Genomic DNA, 15,992 nt, shown 5'->3' on the forward strand with positions numbered 1-15,992 from the left:
GTGAAATTGGAGTAAGCCAATTCAGTACAGGAGAAGAGCCTGTAAAACTGTGCAAGACTGAAGGAAGGGTCAGCCAAATCAGCTTTAACAAACAGAAGTTATCATAGAAACTGATTAGCAGGGTCAGCCAGCTGCTATTCCTACTAATTAAAGTGCAATCCTGCAGCACAGTAATTAGAAGAAATAATTAGTCATAGATATTTTCACCCACTTGTTTTCGGTCTTCCTCTTCATCAGCTCCTGGGCGAAGTACAAGAGCAGCTCGGTAATCGGTGTTAAACACTGGCGCCAGACCAGCGGGATAAGATGCCTTCATTAGACGATTACATATCTGAAAAACACAGGTGTCAAAAGAACAATTAATGACTACTACAGTATGTGATAATAAGGAGGAACATGTGACGTGCCACTGCGACCAACATCACCTCATATTACCTACCCAATGTTAACAGGCACTTTGGTCGGGGGTTCTATATGCAGCATATAAGGATAGGCCCAACTGTGTCATAGATCCTGCAGTACTGAATTTGCGACCCATCTGGAGGGCTGGCTGTGTGGCTATTTGGATTTTTAGAAAAGACAATAGCTACACTAAAATAAACTGAATTAAACCCCCCCCCCCCATTTTGATAGGAAAGGGAGTGTTATAAACCTTGTCTGAATTTTTTTTCCCATCTGGGTTCCATTGGGGAAATTTGCCTTATTTTCCTGTCCCATAGCCAGAACAGGATGAGAGAAGAAATCCCTTCAATGTGAGGGAATCTCAAGTTTTCACTAGATTTTCCCAGTTGGAAGATTTTCCCTCTATTACTGTTATGGGAACAGCCCCAAAACTGGGATTTTCTTTCACTTTGAGTGAAAATGATAATTATTATTACTATATAAGATTTACTGTATATAGTACGAACACTTTGCTCCGCACTTGTTTGGGCAAACAGTACAGTTACAATACAAATCAATATTTGATCAAGAATATCAAATATTTCATCAAGAATAGGAATCTGCATTCTTTGACAAAGCAACGCCTGGGTGCTTTACAAAGCAAAAATCATATCTAGCACAGCAAGCAGTCATCAGGACTTTACACTAGGCAAACCTGACACTCCGTGTGGGTTCCTGAATACAGATAGTGCAGGTTCAGGGACCCACACAGATGTCAAACTGGGAGCAGCCGCTGGATCCCAATTGATACAAATGGGTCTGCCTGTATGGAACACCTATGCATCCCATGTGGGTAAAACATGGCTCTCACATGGGTGTATGCTTAAATATGCCCTTGTGGGTGAGGTATACGATGCGGATTGTATTTATTTTAGCAGTGAAATGGTACCTGAGCAGGTGTAGTCAAGTACCACGTGGATGTTGATCACAAAAAAGAATCAGGCTAGAAAGCCGATGCTCCCTCCACAGAAGACAAATTTACTGCAGGAGTAGTGTGCATGGACAGACACGAGGGAATGGGGGCCCCCAGGCCTGCCTGGCCTTATAGACCGGCAGCCTGCCTCAGAAAGTGCTTAGCCTGTGCTGAAAACAGACTAGTGGACTAGGCAAACCAAATACCCAGGAGGCTAAATGGCTTTGTATCTGTGTAATCCCGAGAAGCCCTGAGAGGGCAAATCTTGTGTAGCACCCTCCTATGTGGAAGGATTTTGACCGTGCATTTGACAGCAGGATATTTATTCTTTATAGTTGCTGCACACATACTGTGGGGATCTTAGTCGGCCATGCCGAGAAGGGCAGTGGGGCTAGTCCTGGAGCCAGTATGGAAGATGAGGATTGCATGTGTGTGGCAAGGAAGAGGAGTATCGGCCGTGCAACCGGCAGCGGGATGCTACTCTTGCCAAGCAAGAAGAGACAGCTGGCTTCAGTCAGGAAAAGCGCAGTGGAGGCCCTAGTGCAATTGAGATGGGCGGATGTGTTTCTGGCAAGTGACACAATCCACTTTGCAGCTATTTCCCAAAGGTGTGCACGAAGCAGCATGGCAGGGGAAGAGTTACAGTACTGCGCAGGAAAGTGCGCCAAGTGCAGGCCTGCCCAGTGGGAGGAGTAACCACCCAATATGGCGAAAGGATGGAGACAGCGGGAACGTCCGGCCAATCAGGAGTGATCAAGGGGACTCTATTAATATCCCCTCCTTCGGTTGTTGCCATGTAGGAGACACGTGTAGGAGAAGGAGGCATGTCGTTCATGAAAGGAGCGAAGAGTGTTCCCGCTATTACTGCCACCATAGGCTAAAACCCTGCGGAGCAGAACAAGGAGCAGATCCAGCAGCCTGATCCCCCCTAGTCTGGGATACTGGCATCCGGATGGTTTCGGACGGCGGACTAACGTTGTGCACCGGAGGAGGTCGAGAGTTCCTTGGAGTGGTATGTCCCCAATGTGCCACCATTACTCTGAAAGTGCAGGCGTGGGTTCAATGTGGGCAATGCGGTGATCTACTGCTCAGGGCTGAGAAGGGTGAGGGCCGTCCCAGGAAGCTGACTGTTATGTGGGAGACCGGCCTTACCCAGGAGCTGACGGGGAACGAGTCCAAGTTCCTCCGCGGAGCAGGAAGGGGCATGTTCAGGCTGATGACGCAGCTGGAGGCCCTGCCAGCAGTCAGTGGGTCTACAGTCTGCGGGAAGGGAGTTCGATAACAGAGCTCCCTAGGGAGGGGATCTGTGTCCACACAAACTGTAGGAGAGTGGCCAGAGATGCCTGCAGCAAGGGCCTTAACAGGATCCGCTCCTATTACTGTTCCACAGTCTATCAAGGTCGAAGTCACACAGGTGTCCTCTTCCAGCACCAGCAGTGAGGGTGGGATATATAGTACCCTGTTAGAGTTGATTCCCCATAATTTTACATGAAATACGGGTCATTTGAGGATGGCATGGATGAGTGGGGATCAATGGATGAGGCAGAGTGGGAATGGGGGTAAGAGGCTGGGAGCAGCTCCCTAGGTCTCGAAGTGACTGTGCCCCTAGACCAGGAAGCCAAGGAGGCTATTGAGAGGGGAGAATTGGCCCAGAAATTGGGGTTCTGTGATGCCTATGTTGCAAGAGTCCCAGACCTCACCCCACTAGGGAACATTTCCAGGGCCAGGGACCAGAACACGGCATATGAAGAGATGATTCAGAAGGTATGCACCCCTTTTTCTCCACCAGGGAGAGGAAACTGGAGAACCCTTCCCCGGTTGTCTAAAATGCAGCGGGGGATACAGAAAAAGGTTGCATTGGAATATGGGTATGACTACCCTTATGCACCAAGGGAAGTGATGTTGCTAATAGAAAAGTACAGGGACTTTTGGTGCGATGAACTTATCTGGGATTACCTGTTTGTCCCAAAACCGTATCGGGACTACCCAGAGGAGGGATTAAAAGACAATTTCAACAAGGTCAAAGCTCAATGGTATTATGGGGGGTTCCATCTACATAGATAGGGTGGAGGTCCGCCGCCAAGACGGCTCAAGACATGCTTGGTCCATCCAGGTCATAAATGAGAACGGGGAGTATGTTCAAGTGCCCCATCCAGAGTATTACATCTAAAGGCAGTCAGGGAGGGAATGGAAAGGTCGCCCTTACATCCAATGAAGGAGGGCCTTTCCATTCAACTGTACAGATAGTTAGGCTTGTATTTAATATGTGATATGGTTGACTAACTTTTGCTTCCTCTTTCTTTATACAGGTGGGACCACCTTAGAGATAGACAGTCAGAATATTTACATCGTATTTTTCTTTGTTGTTCTCCACCAAGTGAGTTATCATGCACCTTAAACTATGTAATATACATGTACAGCAGAGTGTAAAGATCTATTTTTCCATGCTAATTTATTTGTAAATTTGTTTTCCCTTCTCCCCCTTTCCAGGTTTGTGGGATACTCCTGATTTTTGGCAGAGTTTTGATAGGGGGTGGCTGCCTCGGAGTCAGAGGGACCTGACTTATTTTGGTGTGGGGTGGGTGTAGCACCCTACAGGTAGGTGATAGGCAGACAGGCCAACTATGCATAATTTACCTAACAGCAGGGTCATGTTTCTTTTTGCTAGGTAGGTTGTCATGGTTTCAAAATGTGTCTCCTGTGAGGGGAGTCTCCCCACTGGCTCTAGTAGAGGCTTCTGATAGGGCAGTGGAGGAAACCCAATCAGGGGGCACATCCAAGCTTGTAACTACCCCAGAAGGCAGATTATGCTGCAAGGGATTCTGGGAGTGGGTATAAGTTTGGGGGAAGCGCGTGACGCGGGGTCTTTGACGGGAGCAGAGTCCCAGGAGGGAGAGAACGGCTGTCTCTCCTCCTGTCTGAGGAAGTGGATGTCTCGGGGTGTCGCCTGAGAATCCAGAGAGTGCTGAGTTGAGCTGAGGGGATCCGGTGTGCCGAGAACCAGTGGAGAGCGAGAGGGGTTCAGTCCTAGTAAAGCCTACACAGGTCGTGAGTACTGAGGATTGCCCCTGGGGGACTGCCTGAAGAGTTAGAGGAGACTGATCCGGAGGAGGTTCTGGGATTCAGTGCCAGCTAGCTGAAAGGGAGCACCTGGGTTGAGGACCCTGAAGTAATAGAGGGGGTACATAGTCAGTGGACCCTGAAGAGCTAAAAGTGTAAAGGGGGCACCTGCGGTTTGGGCCCTGAATGGTGCAGAGTGGCAGTTGAGAGTTGCAGCTAAACAGTAATTCACAGCAAGCTACCTCAAGCCAGTGCCAGGCTGGAGAGAGTGGTTGAAGACTTTGCATTGCAGCAGTGTCAGTAGTTCTATGCTCCACGGTCCTGAGTCTTCTGGACCAAGAGTCGAGGATTCAGCACAGTCAAGTAATAGCGTCAGTGAGCGCTAGCTAGCATCGGCTGGCGTCAAGGCAGCGTTAACAGACATTTCTTTGGAAAAAGTCCCGAATTGTATTTAGTTAAGCCTACAGGAGTACGGTCGCTGGGAGCAGATACTACAATGAACAAGCCTACAGGAGTATCCCATTCATTCCCTTCTCCCATCCCCTCTTTCTACAATAAAACCACAAAACAAAGGTGCCGGAGTTGTCAATGTCTCAGTTCTCACACCCAGGGCCGCAGCTCACATGGCCTGGAGAAGTAACCGGTAACAATGGCAGACCCACATCAGGCCACAGGCCTGGAAAACCTGCTACATATATATATATATATATATATATATATATATATATATATATATATATATATATATACAGTATATATGTTTTAATTGAGGAGGGTTTGGAGCTCTATCAAGTTTTTGTTGTCTTTTGTGCCCTAGAAGATAATCTTTACTAAACTTACCGGCTTCCCATACCCCATTCTGTTCTCGGTCTGCTCCTCTGGCTCTGGAACAAGCAGCTCCACTGGCAGATCATGATAACCCCTTAGAAGGGACCGGTCTTTCTCAGCATGTGGTTGATGCAGAATAGGAGATCTCCGGGAGATGGGATTCTACAGAAAGAAACAAACACACATTTATATATTTCTGTACAGTCACTCCTCTATGTTTTTCTGCTTTGCCTCCACAGACAGGGCTGCGCCTTCGGTTTTTATTCTCGCTTTTCAGGGGAAGGTGACCATTTTGCTTATACAACATGAATTTTTCATGACTGAAGCTGCAATCTGAATGGTTGATATGGAAAGCTGCTGCTGCTACTACTACTACCGCCTTACAATCTAGATCACTATCGCACACACATACATACTAGGGCCATTTTAGACAGTATTCAATTTACCTGCTTGCATACCTTTGGATTGTGGGAGGAAACCTACACAAGCTACACAAACACAAACAGAGGAACACAGTGCCGCAAAGCAGAAAGTTGTAAGCACCAAGAGACTGTTCATAACAGCTTTACCTGAACAGCAGGCCTGCAGCTCAATTTAAAGTAGAACTAAACCCTTTGATTTAACAATTTAACCACATCCCTACCGGCGTATAGACAAATGACGCCGGCAGGGTGGCTTTCTAGATCCGGGCGGGCGTCATATGACGCCTGCCCGGTCTCGCCGCTACTGCGCACCCCCGGGGGCGCGCCGCGTGGCGATCGGGGGTGAGGCTTGTCCTTCGGACTGAGCCCAACCCCGATCAAGGTAAACAGGGAGCGTTCCCTCCTTAATGCTTAATCCTTAATCCCTCCTTAACCGTCCCTCGGTCAGAGCTCATCCCCAATCTAGTTAAAGAGCCAATAAAATTGGCCTTTTACCACGTGACCGGCTGTGTCCAATCACAGCCGGTCACAAATGTCAACAGAGAACACGGTAACTAGCTGTCACCGTGTTCTCCTCCTCACACACTGATCCTGTGTGAGGAGGAGATTGTGGTAACAGCTAGTTACCAATTACAGTGCACCCTAAACACACTGATTGCCCCCCCCCCCCAATAAAGAGCACCTGTCACTAGCCCATCAAAGTACCTGTCACTAGCCCATCAAAGTACCAGAGTACCTGTCACCAGCCCATCAGGTACTCTGATGACAGGTACTCGGGTACTCTGATGGGCTGGTGACAGGTACTCGGGTACTCTCATGGGCATGTGACAGGTATTCGGGTATTCTGATGATGGGTACTCGGGTACTCTGATGAAGGGTACTCGGGTACTCTGATGACAGGTACTCGGGTACTCTGATGACAGGTACATGGGTACTTTGAGTACATGTCACCGGAGTACCCGAGTACCCGTCATCGGAGAACCCGAGTACCTGTCACCTATCCATCAGAGTACCCGAGTACCCGTCATCGGAGAACCCGAGTACCTGTCACCTATCCATCAGAGTACCCGAGTACCTGTCACCTACCCATCAGAGTATCCGAGTACCTGTCACCTACCCATCAGAGTACCCGAGTACCTTCCATCTGCTCATCAGAGTACTTGACGCCTGAAGTACCCGAGTACTTGCCGCCTGTTCATCAGTACCCATCACTACTCATCAGTACCCATCATTACCTATCACCTATCAGTATCAGTACTGATCATCAGTACCCATCAGTACAGTATCAGTATCACCTATCAGTATCAGTACTACTCATCAGTAGTCATCAGTACCTATCACCTGCCTGTCACCTTGCCATCAGAGTACCCGAGTACCTGTCACCTGCCTATCGGAGTACCCGAGTACCTGCCACCTGCTCATCAGTACCAGAGTACCTGTCACCTGCCTGTCACCTGCCCAGCAAAGTACCCGAGAACCTGTCACCCTTCATACAGCCACCATGTCCAAGTCCAAAAAAGTTTATATACGTCCTCCGTTTAAACCTAAATACCCGTGTTATGGCAGCAGATAGCTGCCATAACCCTGGTATTTTTTTAAACGGTGGACGGTTGGCTTTCCGGGATGGCGGAAGAGGTGCCCCCCCTCCCGCCGCGTTCCGGTCCTTTACCCTGCTTACCGGACCCGCCGGCAGCGGGGAAAACAATCCAATCCCGGAACCTCACAGACAGGATGTCGAGTGAGGGCAAGCTTGCCCTCACTCGACTCTATGGTCTTGGAGGACCGGAGCTACGGCAAACGTCATTGCCTAGCAACCGGTTTAAAGGTCCCCTTTTTTTTTTCATTTTATTTTATTATTATTTTTTTTTTCTATCTTTTAGTGTACTAGTAAGATCTAAGGACTTTTTGACCCCAGATCTCACAAAAAAGAGGTCCTGTCGTGCCTATTTCTATTACAAGGAATGTTTACATTCCTTGTAATAGAAATAAAAATGATCAATTTTTTTTAAACGGTGTAAAAATAAAAAATAATAAATAAAATAAATAGTAAAAAAAAAAAAAAAAATTTAAAGCGCCCTGTCCCCACGAGCTCACGCGCAGAAGCGAATGCATACGGAAACCCCGCCCACATATGTAAACGGTGTTCAAACCACACGTGTGAGGTATCGCCGCGATCATTAGAGCAAGAGCAATAATTTGAGCCCTAGACCTCCTCTGTAACTCTAAGATGGCAACCTGTTGAAATGTTTAAAATGCCGCCTATGGGGATTTTTAAGTACCAAAGTTTGTCGCCATTCCGTGAGCGTGCGCAATTTTGAAGCATGACATGTTGGGTATCTATTTACTCAGCGTAACATTATCTATCACATTATGGAAAAAAATTGGGCTAACTTTACTGGTTTCTTATTTTTTTATTGAAAAAAGTGAATTTTTTCCAAAAAAATTGGGTTTGGAAGACCACTGCGCAAATATGGTGTGATAAAAAATATTGCAATAATCTTCATTTTATTCTCTAGGGTCTCTGCTAAAAAAAATATATAATGTTTGGGGGTTCTAAGTAGTTTTCTAGCAAAAACAACTGATTTTAGCTTGTAAACACCAAATGTCAAAAATAGGCCTAGGCAAGTGGCTAGGATGCATGATGGTGCTCCTTCGATGTTGGGCCCCTCTATATGGCTAGGCTGTGAAAAAGTCTCACACATGTGGTATTGCCATACTCAGGAGGAGTGGCAGAATGTATTTTGGGGTGTCATTTTTGCTGTGTACATGCTATGTGTTAGGAATATCCTAAAAATTGACAACTTTGTGTAAAAAAAAAAAAAGTTTTCATTTTTTTCCCACATTTTCCAAAAACTTGTTGGATATGTTCAAACGACCCATAATGCCTCATAGAATATACATTGGAGTGTTTGCTTTCCAAAATGGGGTTATTTTGTGGACTTTTCCATTGTATTGGTGCTATAGGGCCTTCAAAAGTGTGATAGGTAGTAAGAAAGTTTTATGTGTATTTATGCTCCTAGAACGCCTGAAGGTGCTACTTGGATGTGGAGTCTCTTTTTGTGGCCAGGCTGTGTAAAAGTCTCACACATGTGGTATCACCATACTCAGAACAAGTAGCAGAATGTATTTTGGGGTGTCATTTTTGCTGTGTACGTGCTGTGTGTTAGAAATAGCTTATAAATTAACAACTTTGTGGGGAAAAAAAAAGAAAAAAACATTTTTTTCTTCATTTTCCCAAGAATTGTGGGAAAAAATTATAACTTAAAAAAACTTACCATGCCTCTTACTAAATACCTTGGACTGTCTACTTTACAAAAAGGGGCCTCAAGAAAGGAGATAGGCCGTCAGTACATCTGGTGTGATCAATTTTCAGTAATTGGTACCATAGCTTCTAGACTCAATAACTTTCACACAGACTAAATAATATACACTAATTTGGGTTAATTTTACCAGAGATATGTAGCAGTATAAATTTTGGCCTAAATGTATGAAGAAAAATAATTTTTTTTGCAAAACTTTACAATAGAAACTAAAAAAAGTGTTTTTTTTTCAAAATTTTTGCTCTTTTTTTGCTTATATCACGAAAAAAAAAAAACCCAGTTGTGATCAAATACCACCAAAAGAAAGCTCTATTTGTGTGAAAAAAATGATAAAAATTTTGTTTGGTTACAGTGTAGCATGACTGAGCAATTGTCTTTCAAAGTGTGAGAGTGCTGAAAACTGAAAATTGATCTGGGCAGGAAGGGGGTCTAACTGCTCTGTATGGAAGTGGTTAAAAATAAAAAACAACAGTTGCATTCCCGACATGCCAGGAATGTTGTCACATGCTTGTGCTCTTAAACAAACTGTCAAACCATTAAATTGCTGGTCCCATACAAAAGAAACACAGGGCGCACCAATCTAGTGTATTATCCTAAGACAAATAGTATATTGGGTAAAAAAGTTGTAAGTATTCTACTCACAAAATTGGTAAAAAGCACATCATAAATTCCAGCATAACTCTAGCCGTGGTAAAACTACTCATAAGCCAGAAATTTGAGGTCCAATTTCGAGGGTTAACCTCTTCCTCTGAAGAAGAGGTTAAATCTTTAATTGGTAAAACAACTCATAAGACAGAAAATTGAGGTCCAATGGGCTGACGAGTTTCAAGGGTTAACTTGTTCTAAAGAGGTTAACCTTCGAAACGCATCAGCCCATTGGACCGCAAATATCTGTCTAATGAGTTGTTTTACCATGGATGGAATTATGCTGGAATTTATGATGTGCTTTTTACAAAAGCCATTTTTTTTTTAGTATAATACCACTCTTTTACCCAATAAATTATTTGTCTTAGGATAATGCATTAGGTTGGTGCACCCTGTGTTTATTTTGTACAATTGCAGTGTTTCAGACTTCCTGAGCAACTGAGGGCAGCAAGACGGATATTATCCGTATAGAACCAAGATGGAGACATACAGTGGTGATCAAAAGTTTGGGCACCCCAGGTAAAAATTTGTATTAATGTGCATAAAGAAGCCAAGGAAAGATGGAAAAATCTCCAAAAGGCATCAAATTACAGATTAGACATTCTTATATGGCAACAAAAGTTAGATTTTATTTCCATCATTGACACTTTCAAAATTACAGAAAACAACAAAATGGCATCTGTAAAAGTTTGGGCACCCTGCAGAATTTATAGCATGCACTGCCCCCTTTGCAAGGCTGAGACCTGCCAGTGTCATGGATTGTTCTCAATCATCGTCTGGGAAGACCAGGTGATGTCAATCTCAAAGGTTTTAAATGCCCAGACTCATCTGACCTTGCCCCAACAATCAGCACCATGGGATCTTCTAAGCAGTTGTCTAGAAAACTGAAAATAGTTGACGCTCACAAAGCTGGAGAAGGCTATAAGAAGATAGCAAAGTGTTTTCAGATGTCAATATCCTCTATTCGGAATGTAATTAAGAAATGGCAGTCATCAGTAACAGTGGAAGTTAAAGCAAGATCTGGAAGACCAAGAAAAATATCAGACAGAACAGCTCGCAGGATTGTGAGAAAAGCAATTCAAAACCCACGTTTGACTGCACGATCCCTCCAGAAAGATCTGGCAGACACTGCAGTTGTGGTACACTATTCCACTATAAAGAGATACTTGTACAAATATGGTATTCATGGAAGAGTCTTCAGAAGAAAACCTCTTCTACGTCCTCACCACAAAAATCAGAGTTTGAACTTTGCAAATGAACATAGACAAGCCTGATGCATTTTGGAAACAAGTTCTGTGGACCGATGAGGTTACAATTTAACTTTTTGGCCGGAATGAGCAAAGGTACATTTGGAGAAGAAGGGGCACAGAATTTAATGCTTTGGGGTTGTATTGCAGCCAGTGGCACAGTGAACATCTCAGGAGTAGAAGGAAAAATGGATTCAATAACATTTCAGCAAATTTTGGATGGTAACTTGATGCCATCTGTGAAAAAGCTGAAGTTAAAGAGAGGATGGATTCTACAAATGGATAATGATCCTAAACACACCTCAAACTCCATGGGGGATTACATCAAGAGGCATAAACTGAAGGTTTTGCCATGGCCTTCACAATCTCCTGACCTCAACATAATTGAAAATCTATGGATAGACCCTAAAAGAGCAGTGCGTGACAGACAGCCCAGAAATCTCAAAGAACTAGAAGATTTTTGTAAGGAAGAAAGGGCAAAGATACCTCAAACAAGAATTGAAAGACTCTTGGCTGACTACAAAAAGCGTTTACAAGCTGTGATACTTGCCAAAGGGGGCAGTACAAGATATTAACTCTGCAGGGTGCACAAACTTTTGCAGACGCCATTTTTTTTTGTTTTCTGTTATTTTGAAAGTGTAAATGATGGAAATAAAATCTAACTTTTGTTGACATATTATAAGAATGTCTAATCTGTAATTTGATGCCTTTTAGAGATTTTTCCATCTTTCCCTGGCTTCTTTATGCACATTAATACAAATTTTTACCTGGGGTCCCCAAACTTTCGATCACCACTGTAACATACTCATCTGGAGTGGGCACTCTTCCAAGCGTGGGAGATTGTGTTTGTGACTGTTTGCTGTTTCATTAACCCATTAAGCCCCGGAAGATTTTACCCCCTTCCTGACCAGGGGGTATTTTGCGATTCGGCACTACGTGACTTTAACAGACAATTGCGCGGTCATGCAAAGCTGTACCTAAATTAATTTAACGTCCTTTTTTTCCCCACAAACAGAGCTTTCTTTTGGTGGCATTTGATCACCTGTGCGATTTTTTGATCATGCGCTATAAACAACAAAAGAGCGTCAATTTTGCAAAAATAACAATATTTTTCACATTTTTTTATATGAAATTCCCCAAAAAAAAATGTAAAAATCAAAATTTTTTAACATTTTCGGCCAATTTGTTTTATGCTACATATGTTTGTTAAAAAAAATTGCAAAAAGCGTATTTTGATTGGTTTGCGCAAAAGTTATCGCGTTTACTAACAAAGGGAAAGATTTTTGTCATTTTTGTTGTTTTTTTTTTTAACGCGTAATGGCGGCAATCTGCGATTTTTTTTGCGGTACTTCGACATTGGGGCGGACAGATCGGACCCTTGACTGACATTTTTGACACTTTTGGGGTTACCAGTGACATTACTACAGTAATCAGTGCTATACATATGCACTGTTACTGTAAAAATACACTGGTAGTGAAGGGGTTAACTTTATTTGAGAGGGAGGGGCTGTGTGTGTCCCTAGGGGCGTGATTCTTACTGTGATTGGCTGTGGCTTGAAGAGTAGGAACAATGATCAACGGTCCTACATAGTAGAACCGTATGATCATTGTTTCTACACAGGGGAGAATGACAGGCGGCTTGTTTACACTAGCCGCCTGCCTTTCTCCCGCTGTCACGGACGATCGTGAGTGAGAGGCGGACATCGGGTCCGCCGCTCACACGCGCGGGGGGGTGCGGGAACGCGCCTCCGGCGGCGCGCACTCGCTCCCCAGAGCCTCACAGGCTAGTGACATACCAGTACGTCACTTTGCCTGTGAGGGGCTGACCGCCGCAGTATATCTACTTGCGGCGGTCGGCAAGTGGTTAAATTGCTGGTGTCATAACCGATCACATGTGCAGCATCATGGCAGTTGCAGATCAAACAGAGGAAAGATGGCAGCTACTTTGGCTAAAAAGGATAGGAGGGTTTAGTCCTGCTTTAATGTCAGGCAAAGGATGCTGGAACAGTTACAGGATCTGGCAGTCTTCCAGTGCTCTTTTCTTCTCTGGGCAGGCCGATGCTGTCCTCATATACAATGTAATGCTATTAGTCTTGTGTTGTATGTGGTGACCTCAACGAATGACCACTGGTCAGTGTGACTTATAGAAGAGGCTTCAAAGAACTGGTCATTCTGCGTGGTGGAAGCCTGCCGGAGCAAGGACTGCAGTAAATATTATGTATTGAGCTTAAAATATAATTCTGTAAGTGCCGGTTCACACTAGGGCGACCTGTGAGGCGACCTGGTAGCCTCACAGGTCGCCGCAGGTCGCCTCCCATAGGAAAGCTACGGACCCGTTCTAATAGGAGCGACACAAGTCGCTCCGACCTAGAAAAAGGGTCCGGAGCTTCTTTGGGGCGACCAGGAGGCGACCGCCATAGACTTCAATGTTATGAAGTCCGTGGCGGCCGCTCCGAGGTCGCGGCGCGCTGCTCGCACCGCGACCTCCGAGTAGCGTCGCGGTAGTGTGAATGGGGGCTTAACCACTTGCCGACCGCCGCACGACTATCTACGTCGGCGGTCAGCCCCTCACAGGCAAACTAACGTAGGGCTACGTTGCTTGCTTGTGAGGGTCTAGGGAGCGAGCGCGCGCCCCCGGGGGCGCGCTCCCGCTCCCGCGTGGTCACGGACCCCCCGCGCGTGTGACCAGCGGACCCGATGTCCGCCGGTCACTCGGCGATCGGCGGGGGAGAGGGAGAATGTCAGGCAGCCTGTGTAAACAAACTGCCTGTCATTCTCCTCGCTGCAAAGACACTGATAAAACGGATCTGGTATGTAGATCCGTTGATCAGTGTCCTTACAGCTAGAGCCACAGCCAATCACAGTAGAAACCACGCCCCTAGGGACACACACAGCCCCTCCCTTCCAAATAAAGTTAACCCCTTCACTACCAGTGTATTTTTACAGTAACAGTGCATATGTATAGCACTGATTACTGTAGAAATGTCACTGGTAACCCCAAAAGTGTCAAAAATGTCAGTCAAGGGTCCGATCTGTCCGCCGCAATGTCGCAGTACCGCAAAAAAAAATCGCAGATCGCCGCCATTACGCGTTAAAAAAAAAAACAACAAAAATCTTTCCCTTTGTTAGTAAACGCGATAACTTTTGCGCAAACCAATCAAAATACGCTTTTTGCGATTTTTTTTACCAAACATAGGTAGCATAAAACAAATTGGCCGAACATTTTTAAAAATTTTGATTTTTACATTTTTTTTTGGGGGAATTTCATATAAAAAAATGTGAAAAATATTGCTATTTTTGCAAAATTGACGCACAGGTGATCAAATACCACCAAAAGAAAGCTCTGTTTGTGGGAAAAAAAGGACGTCAAATTAGTTTAGGTACAGCGTCGCACGACCGCGCAATTGTGCGTTAAATTCACGCAGTGCCGAATCGCAAAATACCCCCTGGTCGGAATGGGGGTAAAATCTTCCGGGGCTTAAGTGGTTAAGGAGAATTTGTAAGTGTCAGAAAAGCATATGCAAAACTTGGTTCTATTAGTGTGTAGTCATGTGTGTGCCTCCAATCTCTTGGCCTTCATTTAAGGCCACTTTGTGTCACTTAACACCATTTTTATCCTTGACATGAAGGTGCTGAAATATTTTACAGCATAAGAAAACCCAGTGATGGTTTTGCAACATACAATTACAAGAATAAAAATTTATGATCCGGATATTCAGTGTACACGAAGCATCATAAAAAGGAAATCTTGGATTAGGTATTGCATCCTGGCTGGTGCTCGGAGGTCTAAACCACTCTGCCCTTTGAAATGGCGTAAGGTAAAAGACAATAAAGGGAAGCTCAGAACTTACATCTCTGGTGGGGGAAACCTTCCAAAGGCCCCCAGGTAGGGTTAACTCCTCACTCCACAGTTTTCAGAGCTGCCAGACGGCCACGAACCTGTCTCATTGTTTCCTTTAGCTGTCAGTAAAAGAGGAAACAAGAAAGACACTGAGAAAATTGTGACAAGGGCCATCATTTCCTCCAGTTAAGTAAATATCTGATTTGGTGCAGCTTCTAATATACATTGTGGGAGGCTTAATGTGTGCAGTAAAATCAAGTAAGCAATTTCAGTAGAGGAGAGAAGACTGTACAAACTGTGCAAGACTGAAGGGAAGACTGGAGATTTCAGCTTTAAAAGATGTTCAGAAACTGAAAGGCATCATCACTGCTTTGACAGGTTTGCAAACGAAAAAACACACTTGTGCAACATGGAGGAAGAAAGACGAAGGAAGAAAGAAGAACCTACTGAACCATAATAAGGCATAGGTAAGCCAAAAAGAGCACCCCTTACTGTGCAGCAGGTTGTTTCCAAACCATGTCAATGTCACTTTTTTATACAGGTCATACGGCACACATCCCATATGTATTTACAGATGTAGCACCCTCCTAGGTAGGTGCTAGGAAAATGCATCTATTTGCTCCTTCTGCTTATCAGGGGAGCCTGATCTGTTAGGTTGCCTGTTGCATGTCTCCAGGTGTGATTCACTGGGTCTGAGGGAGTGTCCCCACTGCATCCATTGAGGGAGCTTGTTGGACAGTGGAGGACACCCAGCCAGTGACTAATTAGGTTTTATGGCAGTCCCAGTGGGAGGGCATTCCTGCAATGCATCCTGGGAATGACCATAAATACGGAGGGGACATGTGACAGGTCGACTTTGGCGGGAAGCACAGTCCCAGGAGGAGGCTGATGGCTGTCTCTCCTCCTGCAGAGTGTGAGGAAGGTGGTCTTAGGTGGTCAGCCTAGGGAACCAGGTGTGGAGCTGAGCTACAGAAGATTCAGTAGAGCTGACAGTGGAGCTGCTGGCATAGTCTCTCGAGAAAAACAGTGTCCGTGAGTACCAGGAGATTTGCCTAAGGGTCTGCCCAGGAAGGGGGACCACTCCAGTGAAGTCAGGAGATCAAGGAGCTAGCTCACACAGAGAGTGTTACAGTAAAGGGGGTGCCATGTAAAAAATCCTGAAGAATAGAAACAAAGGGGGTGCCAGGAAGGGCCCTGAAGAGTTTTCTGCAGTACAGTACAGCTTATTTAAAGCAGTTCACTAATTACTTCTTCACCGTTAGTGACAAGGTGAAG

At 45.0% G+C, this 15,992-nt stretch overlaps 1 long non-coding RNA gene across 1 annotated transcript; it reads right to left on the bottom strand.

Annotated features, from left to right (window-relative positions):
* Positions 1–211: 211 nt before the first annotated feature.
* LOC309567984 lies at positions 212–14,836 on the bottom strand. Its single transcript, XR_014225980.1, has 3 exons — positions 14,728–14,836; positions 5,255–5,404; positions 212–331 (listed from the first exon to the last, which is right to left on the bottom strand). It is a non-coding gene; the product is annotated as an uncharacterized lncRNA (long non-coding RNA).
* Positions 14,837–15,992: the final 1,156 nt, after the last annotated feature.

The sequence above is a fragment of the Pelophylax lessonae genome (genome assembly GCF_965119305.1).
Source record: "Pelophylax lessonae genome assembly, chromosome: 12".
In the NCBI taxonomy this organism is placed as follows: domain Eukaryota; kingdom Metazoa; phylum Chordata; class Amphibia; order Anura; family Ranidae; genus Pelophylax; species Pelophylax lessonae.